The following is a 24292-nucleotide window of genomic DNA, read 5'->3' on the forward strand; positions in this document are numbered from 1 at the left end:
AGAGAACTAAATTTCCTAGTCTGTACAGATTTCCGTGTTCCTTGGATGTGGCATCATTTTTCCTCCTCTTTCTCCTTGATAAATCCCTGAAGGATGACTGAATTGTGACCTTGGTTTTTGTTTTCACCACTTGACAACAGGCAGTCTTCCTTGTGGTAATAATAAACATGAGGAATATTTGACAGGAATTACTTGTGTTTGGCTACTAGTTTTAAAGCATTGCTTCTTACCTCTTTTTTTTTTTTTTTAAGATGTCCAAAGGCTTTTTTTTTTTTTTTTATTGTAGAAAAATAAAACAAATCACCTTTCAAGCTATGGTCATGTGGGAGTAAAGTCGGGGAGCTCAGTTGCCTAAAGACAGGCTCACAATGCTACTGTAGGTGCTCCAGGGCATTACACATGCCCTACAGCTGTTTATCCAAGATGTGAGTGGCCCAGAGACCCTCTGTCATATCTGCCCCCAATGATAGGGTGGGGTGGGGGAGGGCACCCCCAAATATTTCAGGTGGCCCTAAACATCTTCATATAGGGAAAGAAACTCTACTGCCATTCATAGAAATAAGCAGAATTTCAAAATCTATGAACCTGATGGATGAGATCAAGCAGAGGGGAAACAGTTAAATCCGCAAAAATTATAAGTCATTCCTTCAGCTATAACAGTAAAGGTATCTCACATGATGATATTCTGATTCACTCAATAACTATTTTCTTACTAGCAGCTTTAGAGCTATTTAATGATGTCGTTATACCCATAAGACCACCTGTCAAAGAAGGGGAACACAATGAAAGTGATGAGGTGGTGGAGTGAGACGAGGAAGATACATTCATTAGAGACACAAGAAGGCAGCTGGTGTTATTGGACATAAAAAGAAGGTTGGGGAGCCTTGTTAAAAGTTATGTAGTCTCCTGAAAGAATTACTGAACAAAAGAGCAAAAAAGTTTGGCGGTGTAGAAAAGGACTGGCAATTACAGACATCCTTTAATTGTACTTCAAATTAAGGAAGATACAGATAAAAGATTAAATCACAGTTGCAATTGGTACTAAGAGAAGACTAAAAAAAAAAAAAAAAAGCTTCCAGTTTCATTTCTTGAGACAGTGTGGGGTTCAGTGAGCAATTTGAATGGAGTCTGCAGGCTGGAGTTAATTATTTGCATTAGCATTTCAGATGAGCTTCCATGTAAATACCAGCTCTTTGGTGTGCTATGGACGTAGACAAAAAGCTAAATGCTTGATCTCCTTTATAGGGTCCTAGATTATGTCACTTAATAGGTAGGCAACAGCATGGGGATTGAATGATACAGGCTTTTGAAAACAGCTCTGAGATCTAATTAATTGGGACAAATTATCCAAAGCAGCTTGGCATTGAGGAAGGAGGACAGACTCAGAGAGAAATGACAGATGGATATGCAGAAAAGAAAGACAGAAAGACCTTTGCTGCTCTTGAATGGCTCGGCGTAAAGGCCACTCTCACTCCACCAAAAGGGCTTTGCGTCACGGTTTTGTGAGTGGTTATAATTTACATGACACCTAAATGTCCATATTTGCAAATCCCGATGTCCAGCGCTTAATGGCGCGTGGGTGATCAGACCAAAACCACAGTAAGTTTTAATGGTAGTTGGGCACACGGTTGGAACCAGTCAGCTTGATTACCCTCAGATTGTTTGTGGCTGTGTGGGGAGAACCTTCCGGAAGGGTGGGCCCTGAGTGCCAGCAGGCAACAGCCAATAGCCAGCTGCCATGGGAAGCTGAGCCAATCAGAACTGAGGATATCCCTCCCTCCAAATCCCATACCTGGCCGAAAGGGGCAGAGACACACACGCACCCCGAGAGGTGGCCTGAAGGCTGCTGGAGATGGGGACCCTGTCCCCACCCCCAGTCTGGTGCTGGGCTGTGGTGTCTCCCCAAGGGATGAGGAGGCCATGTCACACACTAACACCAAACATATCTGTGACTAAAAGCGTTTTGGGTATGCGAGCCCGTTCAGTCTGCTGTCAGTTCAGTCTCCAACCACAACAGCCGCCCCACAGGTCTGAGAGACACCCTGCTCCCACAGGCTGCTTAGACCCCCTGGCTGAATATATTGACAATAATGAAGACGGAGGATAATCAGCAGCATACTGATAAACTAAGATGAATAAACTGTGCGGTTTATGCGTGCCTGGCATCACAAACATCTGGCATGCACAAACATCACTTTAAGTCCAGACAATATAATCCAAAGTCAATGAGATCCCACCCAGCATTTTTGGGCCTGGCAGAAGGCACTTAGTGCTTCCAGAACTTGACCACATGGCACGTCCAAGCACTGACAAGGAGTCTTACCTCAGCTTCAGCTCTTTTGTCTTTACACATACTCTAGCAAGCAGGAACACTTGTGAAATTCCAAACCATCTGTTGATGTAACTTCATTGACTTTATTGGAATTTCTTCCAGTAGAGAACTGGACCAGGGAACATTTGGCATATCCAGTCATACACCAGCGCCACAGGACACTCATACAAGTGTTCTGAAGTTGTGCCTTGTGAATGCTTACCCCAGAGAGTCACAGTCACTGACTCAGGAAGCCACCACAACACAACTTAGTTACAGTTCAGTCCTTGAAGATGCATAGCCTGCCTCCTGCCTCCTAGTCTGCTGAGACCTGAGGACCTGATGTGACACTGACACCTTTCACTGCCACACACACCCGCCAGTGGCTATTTATTTCTGAATTGTTTTCTCCAGGCATGATCAGGCACTGTTAGGTCCCTCCAAAGCCTTCACAAGGCTGAACAAGACATACTCGCTCAGCCTTTATTCACCAGGCAAGTGCTCCAGCCCCTCACCATGTTGATGGCCATCAGGCAAGTTCATCAACTGAAGACCTACAACTGGACACAGTATGTGCTCTAATGACTGCTAAGTGATGATCACTTTCCTTGGTCTACCATGTTCCTGCTGATAGAGCCCAGGATGGTGTTGACTTTCATCCCGAAAGAAAAACCGGGAAGACACAACAAAAGTGTCCACCATTTGTCAAAGATGCATTTCCTTATCTGTCACAAACTCTATATATACAGCTAGAATTTTTAATTGCAACTATCAATAATTAAGCAGTGTAGAATAAGTAGTTTGCAAACACCATCCACAAACTGAAATATCTGTAAAAGTATGAAATGTACTGTATTCACAAAAAGCATAAAAGAGATAGAAATTCAACTAACTTCCTACAGAATAGTTCATTCAGCTGTACTAGAAATCATAGCTTATAAAAGCAATTTCCTGACTAACGCAGTTTTAATGAGTAAACATTTTATTTATACAATGACACTCTGACTTACATTGCTGCCCTCAGACGCATAGCTGTACAAACAGAATTGTTTCAAGAATGCAACTATGCAAACATAGAACACTGTTCACCGGAGACTCTCAAAACACCTTTATTTCCTTTGAACAGCTACTGCTTGACTTCCATAAGGTAGGTCAGTACAGTGAATGCCAGGACCCTGTGCATCTGCTCTCAGAAAGTCCAGCCTCTACAAAAAAAAATAATTAATCCTTGCCAACAGGAAAAAAAAAAAAAAAGATAATCACCACAGTTAGATAGTACGTAAGCAGACAGCGAGACCATTTCTGAATGAGATCTATGTATTTGACTTACAGCGATGCCTGTCATTTTCACAGGATTTGTGAAACTGTCGTTCTTTTGTTTCAGAATACCTTTGTGAGGCAGAGAACTACCACAAGAAATACAAAGAAGCTAAAGGAAAGAGCCACAAAGAAACTTGGCCACCTGCCTGACAATGAAATTAATCCCACTTTAGTTACTGCCTAACTTCAGAGACTCTCTAAGGTCTAAACAAGTGGGGTTTCTGCCAGACAACTTTCCATTGAGTTTCTGCTTTAAATGGCTCCATCTTGCTATGTCTCGGCAGCTCTCTATCTATCTTCCATCCAAGCTTTCTCAGACTTTTACATACAAATCCTTAAACAATCTAACAGCATCCTTCTCAATCCAAGATTCACTCCAAAACATGTTCTTATTGTCCTGCTCCTCTCATATGCAAAATGTCAATGAGAGCACTCATCCAGACACCAACTCCTGGGTGCAGTTCTATCCTCCTCCAGAGGTAATGGAAAACTATTACTGAATCTATCTATTCCATCAGTGATTTACACTGTGGCACCTTGCTAGGACAGCCTTACTGCTTCCAGCGGCCATCCCACTTGAGAGCTAACTTGGGTATCTGTACTGTGTCGTTCACCAGACAGTTGCACAAGGACACCAGACATCTGCAACTGAGCAAGAAATTCAGGTCTCAAAGGGCTTTCACTAATGAGCTAACCAGTTTATTTCATCCTGCTGCAGTTCTATCTGCAAAATGCCAGTGTTTCTATTTCTATGACACTTCTTCAGAAAATGAGGAAAGTGAGTCAAGTTTAAGCAAAAAGGGTGTTAGATTAGATTTGGGTTTTTTTCTACTTCTTTATTACTTCTTGGGGAAATAACTACTCTCCAAAAACAAAAAAGATTTAAACGGTGAGTTTCATTAACAAGCTTTATGAAGCTTATTGTTAGAAACTGACTACTGATGCAGTGATTTCCCTTGATTACAATTACAGGAGCTAAGGTAGTTAATGCCAAGTAGTTGTGCTTTTGCCAAATAAGAACTATTTCAGAACTATAATGGTTCCAGCATATTGTGTAAATGCATATTTTATTTAGATTTCTTATCCCAAGAGTTAAAAACATGTATTCATTATAACATAAATTCTTCGGTCTATGCCATGGGCTATTAAAACCAAGTTTTACATGATTTAATTACTCTTTTGAGGTAATAGGTGCATAGAAAGCTTTAAAGCTTACTTTGGTTAAAAACCTTATATCTACATGATCAGTGTTGTATGCATTGTCATCTCCCAAAGTACAAACCTTTATCTTTTGAACGTTAAAAACACCCCCTTTGTTAATATAGTTGATACACAATATATGGCTCACTTCCCAAAACTGAGTGAGGGCTTGTCCCTCTAAAAAATTATTTGTTTGGTAAGCACTGACTGATAGGACAATGAAAACTTGGCCATCCATTCCAGAGCACAGTTCATATAATGTAACCATCCACACGTACTAGCCAAAGTCCTTCAATAAAAAAAAAGGAAATAATGGAACCTAATGTTCCTCATCTTATAATGATCCTTTAGGCCCCATCTACACACAAAGTTAATTACTTTAAACTGGCAGAGGGAAAGCCTTGCCATCAGGCTTACAAAGGTAGGTAGCAATTTTTCATTCAAGTACATCTTTGTGGAAAACTTTACGATATTTCCTGTCATCAAAATCTACAGAAAAATATTATGCTGAGGGTGTTTAACCGAAAGAGGTTATTGCATTTAATTAAAATGAACCAATATTGGGATGACTCTCCCGTATCTGTAGTTATGTAAAATGTAGGTGTCTACCGTAAAGTAATCGACTAAAGCTTCAATGTCAATGATGAGAGATGAGACTCTTCAAAGGGCAATTAATCTTCTGCTAAGACAGGAAGGATGAATCACCCTCTGGAAATACCTTTTTCCATCACCAGTACTTTTTCATATCAGGCATAATAAAACTGTGAAACTTATTACCACAGGATGCTGTGGAAGCCTGATGAAAGACACTAATGCATTTAAAAGCCCCATACTAATTCATGGACAATAGGTGCAGTAAGCAGATGGTCTGAAAATAGTCACCAGCTCAGGAAGTCCATAAACAATATGTCTGGAAGGTGGGAAGTATCCCTTTGTACACTGCTTGTTTCTTAAACTCTAAACATCTGCTACCAGCTCCTGTCAGAAGCAGAATCCAAGATTAGATGGCCTCTTGGTCCAACCCAGTGGGATACCTCTTGTGTTCTAAAGTTAATTCATGTCCTCAGCTAACATACATATTCCCCTTTAGAAAAGAAACCGTGTATACACAAATACAAAGTATTTTTTTCTTTATATAAAGGGATACTATTTTTTGTTTAGTATTAAGACATTTTATTTTGCACCAAGATACTTTTTGGTCTGAAATGTGGCTATTTTTTGTCAGCCAACAGATTATCTTTATAAGCAGCAATTTGCAGAAAAATATTTCTGTATGTTCTAACAATAATATTTCCTCAAAAAATATCAAATAGCTTTGGGTATCATGTATTGTTACTTGCTGTCTGTATCTCTGATACACCAGGGATCTCTAATGACTGATTAGTCATGCGAAGCTGAGGCTCGGTTTCTGTAGAAGACATTCTATAACATATTCAATGAATAATCAAACACATAGTGAGAACATAAACATGTTCTTATCTTAAGACATGATTGCAATAAAAACATGCCTGAGAATAACAACATATTTAGAATAGGATATCGCTAGACATGCCCTGCAGGAATACGTCGTGATACCCAGTAAACTTCCCACTTTTACTTACTCTCATTTTCAGTATTAATCAGACCTGTTGTTTCCTATGTCTCATTAGGGTTTTGTTAACTTTGCAGGACTGTGATTACATTTCCAAATATGTGGGCATGGTTTTAAAGAACTGTTAACATTGTAAGAAGCTTGTATATGTTCTAAAGACATTTTTTAGACAGTAATTATTGAATTATGGGAGGATGGGCTTACCAGGACCTAAGTATTGGAAAAAGGACCTCAAGTCACAAGGTCAGAAGGAAAGAGCATCTTTTCAGTTTGAAAGCAACAAGATTGATAGATGCTGTAATGGAATTGAGGACCATTTGGTAAGAAACATGTTCCAGATCTTAAGACTCCCTCCCCTTTTTTTTTTTTTTTTTTCATTCTTACCAAAGGACATGGTTCATGGCCATTCATGGGATGTGAACTTCTCATGACTGAGCCAATCCTTTGGGAGGCTCTCAACACAAAATCTGTAAACTGAGCTGACTGCAGCAGCATCCCTAGGCAAGACAAGTGGCTTTTAAAGTGACCTACTTTTTTTAAAATATCATTGCCATTTTGACATTTTTGTTCAATAGTCCAGCAGGTTATTTTTACACTCCAGAGGGACTTTCTTCTGACACACAAAACTTTCTACTGAAGTCTCTTGGGTTTAGGTCCTAAAATTACTTGTAACTTCCATTTGCTACTTGTAGCACTGCATTTCCACAGCCTTGCAGACACTAAAACATTTGCGGGGTAGGAATTAGTTGTGAAAATATACTCCATATCCTTTTTCAACTTTGCCAGATTATTATATTCCTTTCTATAACATTTGTCAAGGTGCTGAAGCTACTATAGGATCCAGGAAATACATCTGCTTCTTTTGTCTCAAACTCTACTAGTCAGAGAGTTATTCAACGCTAGATGAGTTTCTGCGGTAGCTGAAGCCATTTCATTAATATGGGGTACATGCAATAACCAGAGGCATCCTATCCTCTAGGTAACTAATTACTTTCCTACAGAAAGGCAGTCAGTGTGACTTTGTAGCTCATAGAGAAAACTTTGTGTTGCAGTAGTAAACATTTTAAATCATGTATATAAATTAGACCATACAAATCTCATAATTGAGGCAGCGCACTGTATTTTCCACACAGTGAGGCAGGATCAGCAAAAAATATATTGAAACCTGGATATGGCTTAGGTTTCGGGTAACATTTTCCAAAACATCAGTGTGTCTTTGAAACCCAAGCTCTGATTTCAAAAGCCATCTACACCATCTTCAAATGCAAAGCCATTGTGAAGTGAACCAGGGTAAGAATATAAAGCACAACAGTTCTGCAGTCATTTACCTTTCCTGTTGGATGGTGGACAATATTATCCACTGCTGGACTAAAATTAATAAGTTGCCCTGTGCCGTTCCCCAATGCCAATGGCATTATTCCAGCCAAGATTCGTTCTATTTAACTATTGGCAATCATTTTAGGAAGCCCACATTAAAGGTCTTCTCTAATCAATAGAAAAAGATTTCAGAGGAAGATTCAGCTTGGCTGAACTTCCTGCAGTCGATGTCTTACCACTGAATATGCAGGGAGCTCTGCAACCCAGCTCATAACTTCAATAACTTGCTGGCCATCAGTGTGCTTTTCTGCAGCTTAGTTTAAGCCAGAACCAGAGCATTGACAAGAAGCACTAGTACAGAATAGCTATTCTGGGATACTTTCAGAGCTTAACCTTTAAGTACCTCTATGGTCCTAGTCTCCATAGAACTCGGATTTTGAAATCCTTGTTTGTAAATGGGAATCCAATGCCTCAGCCACTATGATGCTTTGGATGATATTTGCAGGATTAGAGAAACACATGCCTCCCTGAGGAGCCTAAACTGAGTGTATCTAGACTAGGCAGAAAGACTAATCAGGATACACAAAACCACGACAGGCTTTTTGAATCAAATGCACCAAAACTCCCAGGATTTCATTACACAGTTCCTGCTGTCTAATGCTGAAATCACTCCAAGCAAAAACTTTGAAATAATGCAAATGTGTGGATTTGTTATTTCCTCTTCTCTGATAATACCAGTGTTTTCCTTTAACCACATTATTCTTAGTGTTTGGTAATAGTAAACTCACAGCAGAATTCACAAAAAGTGAAGCCAGTCATGAAAAAGATAACACTAAAATCAAACCATAAAATGAAGAGAAGACTAAAGGGCATAATATGTAGGTAATTTGTGACTAACCCAATACTATGTATTCCTCTTGCATGAGAAATATCTATACTGAAAAACATTATTTTTCATAAACCTAGGAACTGAGATGCTAACAGCAGTCAAAATTAAGATGTCCTTTTTAACCTTAAGTCAGTCGCTTGTGCACGTGCTTATATATGCACTTACAAATTAACCCAATTCAGTTCCTTGGTCACATAATATTTCTTTAATTAAATTGCCCCATCCAGCAACACATCTTGTGGTTCATTACAGATTCCCTGACTCTTCTAAAAAAACCTGACTCCTCACCACACCTTTCTGAAATGCCTCCTAATCCTACCTGATCTCTTTGTAATTTCTATTTTCACGTCCCAGCCTAATTCTCCCAGGTCAGTTTCAAGTTTTCATCAGATTCTAAGACTTCCTCACTACAACTCTTCTAAGAGGATCAACCCAAACCCTGGAGCCTATTCCTTTCATTCCACTACCACTCTGTTTTCACTGGGATGCGTACTCTCTAGCTCAGCTTGAACCTCCAGTTACAGGTAAAATTGAGCAGTACCACTGACACTTCTTCCTTCAAACCACACCCTCCTGTGGATTTAGATAACACTAAGAGTGGTGGAGGCCAGATGGAGACTACTAGCTAGTGAAGGACCGTAACAACACAAAAGGAAAGGAACAGGGATTTGTAGGTTGAGACTGGGACTAAGAAGAGTCAACATAACTCAGAAAACTTCACTGAGTTTAAACATATATCTGTATAATTGGAAATTAATAGCAATTTGCAATGTATACAAGGAGTTAAATTAAGTTAGAACACTTCATTTAAAATGTAATTACTTTCTACCATGGATCAGTTTGGGTGCTGTAATTCTGAAAAGAAACGTTGACTTGCTCTCACCTTTCTTAGACCTTTTCACATTTTTTGGTTAATTTTGTTTGGCTTGTCAAACACATGAAGGCTGGATTATTAATAATATTCTAATGTGGCAGGTGCATATTTGTGTGTGGGAAGGTGTCGTTTTAAAGTGACAGCTAAACCTTTTGCTGAAATACAAGGTTTCCTCCCAGGAGAAAGTGATCTTATCTTCTTTTTTTCTCTGGGTATGGTACACTATATGATAGAAGATGTTAATATTAGAAGTGGAACAGATGGCTCAGATTGAGATTGGGGGCACAGCTACAACACAGAGATGGGGAAACAGATTCAAAAAAGAGCCAGCAAGAGCAGAAAATTCAATTAAAAGGTTCATTTTGAGGAAGCAGGTGCCTAGGTTTTATTATTGAGACCTCCACATTCTCATTTAGAGTAACCCATTTATGAGGCTTGTTATGAACTTGTCTAACCCTGTTGCTGGCATTTTACTATCTATGCGTACTTGAAAGGAATTTTAAATGTCATTGGGTAGCTCTTGCTCTCTCTTCCTCTCTCTTTGGTTATGTCTGAGAATCTGACGGCTCTATTTCACTGGAAGGGCTGACAAACCTGTGATTCTCATTAGGCAGAGCAGCATATAGATGCTTTGGGATCTTTCTGAATGGACAGCTCTGTGATAACTTAGTCCTATATTTCTGCCACTATTATGAAGCATAGAAAGTGCCCAAACTGATGTCTCACAAACATTCAGCAAGATTACAACGTGGCGTAACTAAGAAATAAAATTAATATCCTCCTAAGAACAGATTGTGTATGGTTCTGTGTAAGATTCAGCTGCTTTTTCCTGATCCCTAAAACTCTTCTAAGCACTATTCTTGCTAACATATTATCCAAAGCTTTTAAAAAAAAGATAGGACTGAAGAACAACTGGTTTACCACTCCATATCCAAGAAACCAGATGATATGACCTGTTTCATAAAATAACCCAAAGTCCTTCTTAAATTCAGCTAGGAGAGTTCTGCCCTTAGTTAAATGTCATTTAAGAATCTCACGGATCTTAAAGCCTTATTCTCATTCTCAGCCCAGGTTTATGCAATTTGCTAATTCTGTTCTGCTTTCCACTGCTTCCAGCCACAGGCGATTCTGTGTTCACAGTTATATCTCCTTCCAACTGATCCTTAAATGTTGGGAGTTTCTTCTTAATGCACATAAAAGTACCTGATACTGCCGTGTGTAAAGCAAATCCTCTCCTCCTAATCCCTTTCCCTTCTCTTTCAGACTGTCATCCCCACAAGCAGAATCTACATGTTGCTTTTACAGCAGGTCCTCAAAGTAACCAAATGTGGATTCTGGAGGGCTAAGGAGAGAAAAAAGTCAAAGGCTTAAAACTCCTTCCTAATAATTACTTACCAGCATCCTTGTTTGAAGTAGAAATGGTCTGCGATAGCAGGAGCACAAGAGAGAGCACCATGTACCTGATCTCTGGATTGCACTTCCTGCACCGAATCACAGTTCAGGTATGCACACGGGGAAATCAGGAGGGAGGGAAAACAAATGGCTTTGTATCCCTCCACGCAGAAGCAGCTGTAATGTCATCCCTCAATTCTTATTCAGGCAAAGCTCCCAAATCCAGATTCATGGTTGCTATTCCAGATGCACAAGTGTCACCTAGTTGTTTTATGGAGCTCTTGTGACACAAAGCAGCTATGCAGCCAGCTTTATCATCTCACCCCTCAGTACACAGCAGGACAGCCCATATCCAACCCATGTAATTGTTTCTGGAAGAAGACTCAGTTTGATGAGAAATCTAAAGATCCGTTTCATCTAATTAGATTTTTTACTTGGATCATGACTCATGTTGAATCATGAAACACAAGTGGACCTGACTCAACTTCTTGCCTCTAGGTAACTATTCTGTAATATCGTGAAAAATTGTCTGTCTCCCAGACATCAAATGACCCAGCAGAATTAAAACATGTTCACTCTCCCCTCAAAATTCTTCCACTTGTAATGGAAAAATAAACTAAAAGTTGTCTTAAAACCAGTGCATCAATATTTCTTAAATTCTTCAAAACCACACAGGCTGTGTCCTCTCAACCAAGCAAAGCAGTCCATGCCCTTTAATGATTTTTGACTGCTTGTTAAATCAAAGGTGCAAATATGAGTCCTTTGACACAAGTGGGTTTGTGTCATTGTATAGGAATGTCACATGATGATGGTACAAGCTGTTAAGACAAAGTGATTGACACATCATCTTAACTATCGTCTCAGGTACTCTTTCTGAGACAATCAATTTGGTGTTCTATCTCATTAAATTTCACTCTTTTGGTACCTTGTATTAGTTGAAAGAGACAGTCTACAGTGTCCTTGAACTGAAGGTATTTAAAGATCATTCTTACAGACAGGAATCCTGATCAGATAAGAGTCAGACCTGCTGCAAGCTGTCAAAAGGAAGGAGAAAAAGTGAAAGAAAATTATTCACCACAGAACTGACTGAGGAACACTGAGATCTTCTAAAGGGCATCAAGTCCTTTTTATGTGGTATTAGACAGAATCCAGCAGCAGCCAGTACTCAGTGTAAGGAATGACACAGTCATGCTATGAAAAACGAAGTGTGCTGGCATGTAAAGGCATTACAGCAGCAAGGCTAAGTTTATTGCTCTGCTGCTTCTCTACTTGCTAATAAAAAATTACCACATTAATAACCCTTTATACTTATCCTATTGGAGATTATATTACTACATTAGCAAGACTATGCTAATTGCATTAACTGGCATAATAAAGTTAACGTATAAATATGGTGTCCTTGATACACACGTGGTAAGATTGCACAACTCATTAATACTGTTGAAATAATGTCACACTATTTTTATCCAAGGCAGTATTACCAAACAGCCATGACCCCCTGACTTGAAGTCTTAAAATTTAGTATTAGGTAACATCATTAAACCAGTCTTTTTCATATGCGAACATAAAGGAAAATTTAGAGGTGGTTTTATATAAATCAGAAGTTAATAAACTGAGGCCAGTTTAAGTCCTATGAGATCCTCACCCCAAAAGAGACTGTACCATTGTAAATGGCCCAGGAAGCCTGAAACAGCTGATCAGGATTTGTTAGTCTGAGCAGCTGGCGAACATCAGTTTCCTCATATTTATTCCCAGTTCTACGTGACCTCTGACAAATAACACTGTCTCGTTCTGTACTCACATCTACTTCAACTTGCAGGAGAACTTCATCAAACCAGGCTGTGGACTAGGAGGAAACTGAGAAATCAAACACATTTTTTCCTACACTGCCCTCCCACCAAAAAAAAGAATAAAAGAGTGCCGAGTTTAGCAAAAAATCTGACCCACAGGCCAACACTTAACGAGATAAGTCTAGGATAGGGAGGGAAATGTATATCAATGCCAAACAAGCAAAGATTGTATAATAATTAAGCAGTAGCTTGCGACTGAGCATCAGGGATACAACGGTAGGGTTCGGTCAAGAGAAGAGGTGGCAAAGATTATGTGGTCTAGATTGTGATGTCCTCTCATGATTCTTGATTCCACACTCACAGTGGGGACACCTCCACCCCAGACACTAGCTAGCTCTGGGCCAAGGTTGTCCCACCCTCAGTGCGTGGGCCACTCACAACTTGCTCTGAGCCACGTGGCTCTTCCCCGCTGAAGTCCGTGCTTTGAACACCGGAGCCAAACACAAGAGCTCAGGCACCCTCATCCTGGGCAGGGCAGAGCAGAGCAGCCTCTCGTTTCAGTTAGGTACATCGGGTTGTTACTGGGAATACCTGTCCTCGCGCAGCAGTTCCTCCTTTGGTAAAACAAGAAATCTAGCACCTATTTACCTTGTTACAGCGTTGTGAGTAGAATTGCAATATGGATTGCAGGTGCCCAGATGCAACACTTCAACAACAAATATGCTGAATAACTAGGCAAGAGAAATTCAGCTGTATTTTTAGCTGAATCTTCCCTTAAAATATATGACCTTTTTGGCCTGCCAAATAGCTGCACTAAAGCAGTGAAATTTCTTTCAGTAAAGCTCTGAATGGAACATTAAAATACAATATTTATTCATGTTACAGCACAGTAATTTGATCTGTAATAAGCATTAGGTAAATACAATTCTGTAGTTGACGAATCTAAACTTTGCTCTATAGCTCAAATCTGTGGGTGAGACATGATACTTGACATTTAATTTGAAAAGCAAGGTAGCCTGATGGAGAACAAAACTTTTCCATGTCGATAGTAAAAATGCATTGGTGCATTTTATTTGATATGGTGGATTTGATTAGCTTTATTTTCACATAATAAGTTCACCTCATAAAAGTATAATGAAAATAGAAAGATCATCTGTCATAAGAATAGATGGGTACAGATTTTTTGTTTAGATTCTTGTGTAGAAGAAAAACAGCTTTCTACCTATGGATAAAAATAAGTGTAAATGGAACAGTATGAAATTGCCTGAAATATCACAGGTTGCTAAATGGAGATCATGATGCCTAAATGCCAATACTAGATTAATCAAAGAAACTGAATTTTCATGATGCATAATTCTAAGATAACAATAACATTTTCAGCTTGCAGTGTTAAATACTGTAATGTCAATACAATATGCAGTTCATTGGCAAAGAAAATGTTGCTTTTGAGGTACAAAGCCTATCTTTTTTGATATGGGCTGGTGAAGTTGGTCCTTACAGATGGAACAATTTCACATCCACTTGAGTAAGGGACAGGCGACAGGACACATAACACATGGAGAACCTTAGACAGTGGGATGGCCCCATCGGGGTTCCTTCCCAGGGCAAGTCTGCACAGCTGTGTTTACCCCTCACTTTATTCCTCTGAGCTGCCCTCTCCCTTAGATCTGCCTTATCCCATTCTCATTGCCAGCAAGCAGAAAAGACCTTTCCCTTTTACAGAGGGTGACCAGAAGCACAAAGAGTCTGGGGCATCTGCTCTAGTGCTTAGCTGGGATCAGGAGTGCGCTTCTGAAACAACTCACCTGCCTGTCCCCACTGAACCATGCTTTGCTTTTCAGTCTTCAAGAGCGTGAATGGGATCTGTTTCTGTTGAAAGGAAACCAAATGGACTGCTGCAGGAACACAGCTAACGTGTTCAAACAAACTGGTATTCAGCCCTTGGGACAAGGCCAGAGCTAGTACCAAGGACAAAACCCCAGAGTGTGGCCATCCAGTCCTCAGCCTCAGCTGTGTCACTCCACGGACCCACTCCTGTTGCACCCCTGCAACAAACTGATCTCAGTTCACTGACACCATGGTTCAAATCCTGCTTAGAAGATCAAAAAATACTCCGGACTTTACCACAGCCATAGGAAACCCAGCTATAAGTACTAACTCTGGCTGGAAATATTACTATCAAATACTTATGTGTACCAACCTGCTGCCTCTCTCCACAGGTAAGAATTTCAGTCAAAAAATACTGTTCACAGATCATATTCTAACAAACTACTTCTTTGCTTGTGTTCATATTGCCTTTATATTATATTGATTGACTACATTATTTATCTCGGGGGGGGGGGGGGGGGGGGGGTCAATGTAGCACTAGTATAAATCCAAGCATCTTATAGGAATCACTTGTCCTGATGAATAGAAAATCAGCTATCATCTGCAGGAAGATCCAGTGACTCCTATTGCTGTCTTTCAACGGAAACCCAAGAGTTTTCTGGATGATATGATTAGACAATCTCCCTCTTTGGGGAGACAAAAAAAAGTCTATCGTTTCTTACTTGTTGGTTAGCTATAACTCAGTATGGAAAATTAGCCGGAAATGGACTTAGCACACTGAATTTGTTTCTATGTGTCAGTTTAATGGAATAAATATATAATGGTTGGATTTAATGTTGGTTGTACCGCTCTTACTCAACGTAAGGACTGTTAACACATTTAGTCTTTCTGATTTGTAAAATAAAATGGCCTGTGATGGCCAGCGCTGTATTCTTACGCTGTTAAATCAGTAACTATGCACCACCGCAAGGACTGCGGGTATCGGGTGAGGTCTCCTCGTTCACTCCTGTTTCTCAGCGTGACCCCTGTGCGGACAGCGGTGCCCGGGCTGCATCTGCTGCCTGTGGCGACACATCAGCTCAAGAGAACGCGTGAGGGCATCGTGGCAGCTACTGGCGAGACCGCAAGCGGCACCGAGGGCAGCGCCTACCCTGTGCCGGGCTGACCCGGCGGGCCCGGGTGCCGCCGCCGCCCTGCCGCTGCCCCCAGCCGGGCCGGGGCTGTCCCGGGGCTGCGGCCGGTGCCGCCCCCGCTGTCCCGGCCGCTGCTGCCCCGCCGGGGGAGGGTCCTCACCCCCTGCCCGGCCCCAGCGCGGGGCCCCCCGCGGGGCGCAGCCCCTCAGGCCCAGCCGGCTCCAGCCCCCCCGGGGGCACCGGCCCTGCCCGCAGCCCGGCCCCGGCCCGGGCTCCTCCCCGCGGGGCCACGGGCCCTGCCCGGAGCCGGCTCCGGCGCGGCCCCCGCGGGTCACAGCCCCCTGCGGGCACCCCCTGCCCCGGGCTGCGGGGGGGAGCTGCTCCCCCGCGGGCTCCGTGGGCTGAGGGGCACAGCCTGCCCCGCCGGGGGCTGCCCTGCCCTGCCCTGCCCTTCCCCGCGGGCTGCCGGGGAGCCTCTGCTGCGGCGCCCGGAGCCCCCCCGGCCTCCTCCTCCGGCCCGGCCCGGCCCGGCCCCGGGGGGCTGCGGGGCTGCCGCTCGCCCCTCCCGGCCCCCCTCGCTGCCGCCGCTGTTCCCCCCCGCGGGGCTTTTTCCCCTTCTCAGCCCCTTCTCCCCGCGGCGCTGCCCCCGCGGCTGCGGGGCTCGGCCTCGGCCAGCGGCGGGCCCGGCCTGGAGCCGGGGGGCAGCGGCTCTGCCGGCCGGGGGGAGCTGCCCGCGGCACCGACACCCGGCCCCCGCCAGCGCCCGGGCACGGGGACCCGGTACATAGAGTCAAACTTGAGAATCCTTATACCGAGGCGACACGGATGTCCTGCTCGCACCTGGGTCCAGCTGTCTCCTCATCTCTGGTTCCCACCTGGGATGAACAGGTACAGCTAGCATCGTGAGAAGGGTAACAGTGCTGCCGCAGACAGAAGGTAACAGGTTCAAAAGCAAGGAAGGGTGTGTGAATTGAGGAGTGCTGACAGAAACAAAAAGAGTCCTTATATCTAAACTCTAACCTCTGATCACAAGTGTACCTCATTTATGTGTATATGAGCCATAGTGCTCTTTTTCCCAGGCACTATCCGAGCTGTCCTCATCAGCCATTTCTCAACAGCTCCTAATTATTCCTCACCTACTATGAACTTCTTCTCCCTAATTACTCTTTCCCTGTCTCTCCAGGGCTTCTGCAAGAATGACAATGCCATTTGCAAATCTGAAGTGACTCAGAGCTCTAAAGTTAACCTTTCATGCACTTAGCTGTTCCTCCAAGGTAACAACCTTCTTACGAAGTCTAAATTTGAAAATGCCTCAGCAAAGTCAGTTAACTGAAGACCATTCTTCTGAACTTGCCTTGAGGATGGAGATGTAGACTGTACAAGAAGCCTTGGAGAAGTTGATTGCATTTTTGTTATATTTAGACTGAAAGAATGTCAGTAAATATTCATTTACATAATGAGGTCACAGAAACCAAAATGCCCAGAGGTCATTGACCTTTCTGTAAACGGTTTCTCTAACCTCTTAACCTTGCAAAGGGAAAAGTGCCTCAGGACTAATCACTTTCTTCTGTTGCATCTCTTCATATATCTCATTGTCAGTTCCTCTTTAGACCTACCTAACATCACTCTCCTCTTCCTCCCCAGAGTGACACTGACAGGAAAGACACCCAGCTACATCCATCCTTCTCCCCTCACCTAATGAAGAGAAGGGCTTTGGAAAGCCCATCGCCCTTGCTGCTGCTCAAGAACAGCACTAAGATTTACTTCAGTCTTTCCTGCTTCACTGCATCCACTTTAATTGGATCAGGTCCACTGAGGGTTTTTCCTAGGATGAGACCAGAATAATTTGTTTACTCTAAATGTAGTGCCATCATAGTTTGGCCGGGTTTCTTCCTCATGTTTTTCTGGACTAGCCACTGCCAATCTTCCTGGCAGCCCACAATCCTTCTCCTCAGGCACCTTTTGCACATGTGATGTGTGAAGGAATCCTTTGAGCCACCAGCTTCAGCACGGACCATGGAATGCAATTCCATTGCCATTCTTTCTATTTTTTTTTCACTTGTTCTCTTTTTTTTTGCTTCATTGACTTTCATCTGCCAGTATCTGAACTTAGGAGGCAGATACTGCTGAATAAGTAACAGACAGCCAAGGAGCAAGCTTGAATATGGGATCCCATCTGTTTACTTTGAGCAACCCAATTAACTCCCTCCCCAAGACAAAGCCCAGGAGCAGTCTGGGAAATCTTTCCCTGCAAGCACAGCTTCCAAATGGCAGTATGGGTGAGATTGCACCAGCTTTGGTTCACCCACCCTAGAGGCTTCCAACAGTGTTTCAGCAGGTTCCCCTGCTCTCAAACTTCCTCACAGGCTCTCATAACACAGCACACAGCCTCAGTATTATTCTACAAAAACACAGTTCTGGCTATAACACAGCTCTCCTATTGCTTCTGACATTTTAACGGAAAACAAAATTAAATATATATATATTTTTGCATCACCAGGACACCACAGGATACCAAGGAGGCCCACCATGCCAAGAACTACGGAGCAAGAACACAGAAATTCTCGAGGAAAACGGCCTTAAGCATGTGAAGTTAAAAGAGGCAGTTTATGCTCACAGGAATCTGAGAAATCAGAAAATGAAAATATAATGCAGGGAACCAACCGGTCTGTAGCTTCTGTCCACAGACTGTAGAGATAGGATTCTCCTTGATCTCTTTCCTTTGGGTCGGTGAGCTGCCCCACTAGCTACTGCACTGAATATACTTGTTGTAGAGAGTTAAGTATGGATAACATCTAGGGTAGCAGATGACTGATACAATCAAAAAACTCATGAATGTCAATAACTGGGCCAGGCTTCACCTCTTTAGGAAAAGGAACATATCTTTCAAACATGCACATCTTCCAAGTACTGTGTAGTCAGCATTCAGACGGCCCGGATACGTTCTTATAGGCACCACATAGCTATTTCCATATATCATCTATATCACCTTGCTGAAAGCTTGAAGGAAGCATCAAAAAGATGCCCCAAAAGCAATTTTGGAAATATCCAAGATTAAGATGAGTGGGTTTTTCTACAAATGATCCCATCCTAACACTAAGTATTTCAGCAGCAGACAGAACCAACAACAAGAGACAGCCCTCCTCTAGTTAATACGTAAGCTCTTCTGTATTCACAGAAGAAAATAGCATACGTAGGTTGAAATGTTGGTTTGACACAGGTCATTTCTTATATCACTTTTGCTTCTCTCAGATTACGTTGTCACAAGTGAAGGACACGGCTGGATGGACAGGCAGGACTGATTAAACTGTCACATGCCAATAATACATTAATACACCCTGCAGGAGAAGCAGAGTGGCAAGGTTGCTGTCACTGGTGATGTTTCACTATGTACGACCACAAATGAAGCCCCTAAGGATGTTAAGGAATAAACACACGGACAGAAAGCAGGGGAGCATGTGTTATGCATGCACAAGTAGGGGAAAACAGTCGTTAGTCAAGGACTTAACTGTAGGGACAGAGGATGGTACTGTAGTAGGACTCGATGATCTTTATGGGTCCCTTCCAACGTGAGATATTCTATGAGTCCTCCCATAGGACTTAGTTCTCTGCCTCTGGTTTTTGAACAAATCACTTGCTTTAAATCAAAATGGATACAAACCACGTTCACAGAAGTCTGACAGGTCACTACTATAGACTCTGTCTTTAAAATCTCATTCATATTAAGTTTCCTGTCTCTTGCAGAACAGGACAAGACCAAGAACAGCCCGTATGACTTCATTTCATATTTAAAGCAAAGATAAATAGAGCACCAAAGGTCTGAAATTTGGGGTTGACTAAAAAAGACTTTTACAATTATAATGCTTATTAAAAAAAGCCTTCTGAAAGCAAAACAAAACAAAACTAAAACCAATGTACGGTAATTCTGCAAGATGGCTTTGAAAAAAAATTTTTTGAAAGTGTTTACATAGTTTTCTTAGAGGATTGCTTCATTCCATCACGATCCTAACCAGAAACAAAACTTATACATGCCTAAATAAATATATATCATGCACATCTGTTCAGTCAATAATCACAGTTGTAGTGCACACCATTCCTCTGTTTCTCTTTTTACTTATACAGTAGAATGTGAGGAATAGTGATGCCAAACCTCATTCACCCCTTCCTTAAATTACTTTTGTGCCAGCAGAAATCCTCTGAGCCTGAGGATTCACTCTTAACTGTCATCACCATAAGACCTCCAAACCTTATCTGACCGACTTCTTGCTTAACACAACCAGCATGGAAGCAAAACCCTACCCCATTGCATACCTTCACTCTCATCACATTTGGGAGGAATCTTTTCAACATGAGTAACTACAGGTCAGCAAACACACAACTGGAGCAATTGGAGCTGAGCCACATTTACAGTCAAGTGGCTGTTGGTTTTATTATTATATTTATTACTACTGCTACTGCTACTACTATTATTATTATTATTATTATTACTATTATTACAGACATTTAGGGCATGGTTGTAATCATGTATGCAACTAGTTCCACAGCTGTGCTTACACTGTAGTGAGCCAGCCAGACATGTATCTGTGTCAACATATTGTCCAAGCAAGTAACGTTCACTTGCTATTTATATTTCCAGTTCAGAACTTATTGTCAAAAAGGGATGAAATGTCAAAAATGTCTTGGCTCCATCTACAGCTGAAGACGTGTGCCAGTATCAGCATGGGCATGTGCTGTGCATGGACATTTGCCTGAGTTTGAGCATTCAGCTAATTCTCATGATGGATCTAACAGAAATTAAACTGGTCTGACTTTGCTGTGGAATTAGTTCCCTCTCTTTGTGCATCTAAGCAGCCTCCACCATGGATCTGAATATCACCGTTTACATTACCCTTTCTCCAGCTCTTGAGCAGTCCAAACCAAAACCCTCAGAAGACTATGAAAGGATTCCCTCTGGCTACAGCAGACTCCAGGAAAGCTGCCTGTAGTATTCAAACACTTACCGGACTATAATCTTTAACCAACATTCTCTTCGTTTTTTTATTACTGCGAACATTATTTTCTAGTCCCTGCTATTTTAAATTTGCTTTGAAACTCTGGAGAACAGAAAGCACAACATGCTAATCTGGCTGGCCACCAGAATTCCCACACCCCAGGTACAAGCTCTCCAAGTCCTGTGCTTGAAAGCTACTAACTTTTGGGTTTGTTCTGACTTACAGAACAAAGGTTGCGTGTGCAATTATTCTGGTTAGTTGTAGCCTGACATCTTTTTATATTCTGCTGCTTTCATCCTAGGACTCTCCAAGTTTTTATTTTAAATGAATAGCTTCTGTAGGGGAAATAACTTCCCACAGCATTAGAAGAAACAAGATACTTATCCCATAACAGCAGGGACAATGAAATATGTCTATTCACAGCACTACGACAGAGCACAATCGAGTTAGGCTTACAGTTCCTTACAGACCCTATCCAATGTCCACTTGATTTTTGCATTACTTAAAATAGAGAAACACAGAGCTATTTACTGCCCTCCATCCGTCAGCTTTCTGTGATGTTAGAAATAAGGCTGCACTTTCCTTTAAGTTGGGAAACAAAGACAAGCAACAGGATGCTATATGCACCAAAGGGTGCCTGTTTACACCGAACTGCAAATGAATGCCACATTTCTGAGTTGTATTGAGTTTAAAAAAATGGGGGGGGTAGTAACTCGCAGGGAAGAGAAACAGCTGACTCATTATTTCAGGTAAGTCTTCAGCAATCAATTAATTGCCTGATCAATGCAGCATGATTTAGGAAGCTTAATTGAAGAGAATTAGTACTTAAGAAACACACGTCTCCAGGGGGGTACCACTGCCAGTAAAGTTAACAGCCTTTGGAAATGCAGCTGCCTCATTTGATTTAGGAGCAAAAACGGTGTGAAATGAGATATAAGGACATCATGGATAATTGACATCCAGAGTGATACCCTTCAACAGGAAGGCTTCAGACTGAGAATTTATTGACACCCACAGACTCTGGTGGCAAGAGTGCTAACACATACACGTGCACATTTGGAACCCAACAGCAGGAATTCATTAATCTTTTATCATGCCATCACAAAGTTGAAGCTGATTTTTCCTGAAAGGAACATGCTCTTTTAAAGAAAAAAACAATCTCCTTATAGATTGTGGGAGGGTTTTTTTACTTATACTCTTGTTATAACTACCTGTTCGTAACCATGTGATACTAGTTACATCAAATAGTTACATCAAATAGTTTTTGTATTAGGCAGAAGGGGGCAGCGCACTGGAGAGATTTTAATGCCACTAGGGCTACTGGAAACCTGATTTTCCCTTGTGTATATATATGCAATACACTTCAGAAGGAATGAAATAACCATCTTTGAACCATAAAAACCATCCAGCAAAATATCTCACATAACACTGCTAGCAGAATATGCTGAAATTCTGGATTTTTTATTGTCTTTTCTCAAAGGTGCACACCACCAGTTGCTCCATGTGGGTTCCATGTAGGACTTACATGTGTATAATGCAGCTGAGAGTCCAATTTCAGCAGCTGGACCTCAAACCTGAGTTACATGCCTAAAGGATGCTACAGACCCCACAGTGGCTTTATGCACTCCAGAAAATAGCACTGAGCGTAGAGAGTTTATATGCCTCAGAGAAGTCATTCCTACTGCTCAAAGAGCTGATCATTGCTGGTGAGTAGCCAATGCTGTGGAGAAAGTGGCATTTGGTCCAAGCCCTCTGTCCTCCTTGGCACCTATGGTTATTGCAGGTGATTCTTTCTTCCAGTAGGTGACTGCTGTCTAACTGTATCCTGCAGCTGAAGGGTTAGAGTATGAGCCACAAGGAGAGAGGATGATAAAGGTGGGAAGAAAATGACTGCAAAAGAGTAACCGTGATGCTAACCAAAACCTTTTCCATCCGCCATGTGGATATGCACCTGAAGAGTGCACTGACCACTAATCCCTTGATACCGCATCTAATCCTTTGGCTACCTATAAAACATGGGTTATGAGATCCTTAGCAGTTGCACTTTAAAAGAAAGCAAATAGAAAAGTATTTTGTGTGTATTTTGGAGTTCATTTAAGTCACCTGCCCCAGTGGGCTTCCAGAAGAATTTTTCAGGGTGATATTTAGTTCCCTGTCAGGTCATTGTGGAATTAAAGATCCAGCTGCACAGGCAGAAATGGGTCTGGCCTGAAGAAGGGGCAGTATTCTCTGAATGTAAAACACCTTGAATTAAAATAGGGCTGTGATCCGTGAGTTAATATACCACAGGGGATTAAGCAAGATGTTTTTCCTAGAACTTTGAACCTGGGTATTTTAATTTTGCACACATCCTGCTTGCAGTCCTCAGTCCTGTACCTGAGCTAGCCTATAATGCTAGAGGCAATAGCATGCTTAGAAATTCCAAGGCATCCCATGTTCTTATCCTGAATCCACCCAGAATTTGCCATACAACCTAAGCCAGTCAGTTTTTCCCTTTCCATGGCCCACTGTGCACTGACTGATTAATTGATGAACATGTGAAATGAAGTGAATGTGAATGAAGTGAAAGGCATTGTATGAACCAATAGTAGTGACTTCACTGCTCTTCTTCCCCTGGAGGGATGGGAGCCTTTTCACACAAGAATCCAGCAGGTTACAGGGCAAGAAATCTATTGCTTCTCATTGCAAAATAAAAAAATGCATTTTGAGGAAAGGCAAGCACATTAGACCTCTGATAGGACTCTAGGAGCTGTTAATTAATTGTTCATTAGAACAATTGAAGGCCTGAACTTCTAATTATTTCTACAGCATTGTCTGGATTCGCAGCTGGACTTGAGCCAGGTAAGTAGACAGGTTAGAATACAGATTGTTTATTTTCGTATAAAAATTCATATACTTCATGTGGTTACACGGCATTTCTGGTTACTAAACTATGTGGGTAGGAAAACATGAATCTTGCACTTAGCACGTGAGCTGCTCCTTATCAGGTGAGCCTGGGTAGTTGCGTGCATGCTCTTAATTTACGGCAAATGCAAGACAGATAATTTCACATCCCACTGTGACACCAAGTTAGGCAAAATTGCATTTCTTTATATTAATCACTGACAAAGCAGGAGAGCAGGGACAGCGACCACAGCTCAGCTAACATACAATGATGTGTTAAACCATTAGAGTATCAATCATTTATCATCATGTTGAGATACATGGGAATTTCCACCCACCCAACTCACCCAAAAAAAAAGGACTCCCAAATATGTCATTCTTCTCCCACCTCTTTTTTTCCAGCCTTTTAATAAGCATTGTGTGTCTTTCCTGTTTCAGTCACACTTGGTAAAAGTGCAGTTGTTTTATCCTTCTTATGGTCCTAAGACCTATTATGTTTGGTTTGTTACACTCATAAGCAAAAATAAAGCATACCCAATACAGATAAAACCAAGAATCTACAGTTAGTACTACTGAAATATGAACCATCTGACGATTATTAGTCCAGCTGTAATTATTACAGAAAAAAGAATATTTCCATGCAAAAAGGTCCAAATAATAATAATAATAATAATACAATTAAACTTTTTATACATACACATCTTAATTTCTACCCCTTTTCTTTATGTTATGCTCACCCTTACTCTTCTCTTCTGGGTCACAATAATGGTAGTT

Source organism: Falco punctatus, assembly GCF_963210335.1.
Source record: "Falco punctatus genome assembly, chromosome: 2".
Lineage (NCBI taxonomy): Eukaryota > Metazoa > Chordata > Aves > Falconiformes > Falconidae > Falco > Falco punctatus.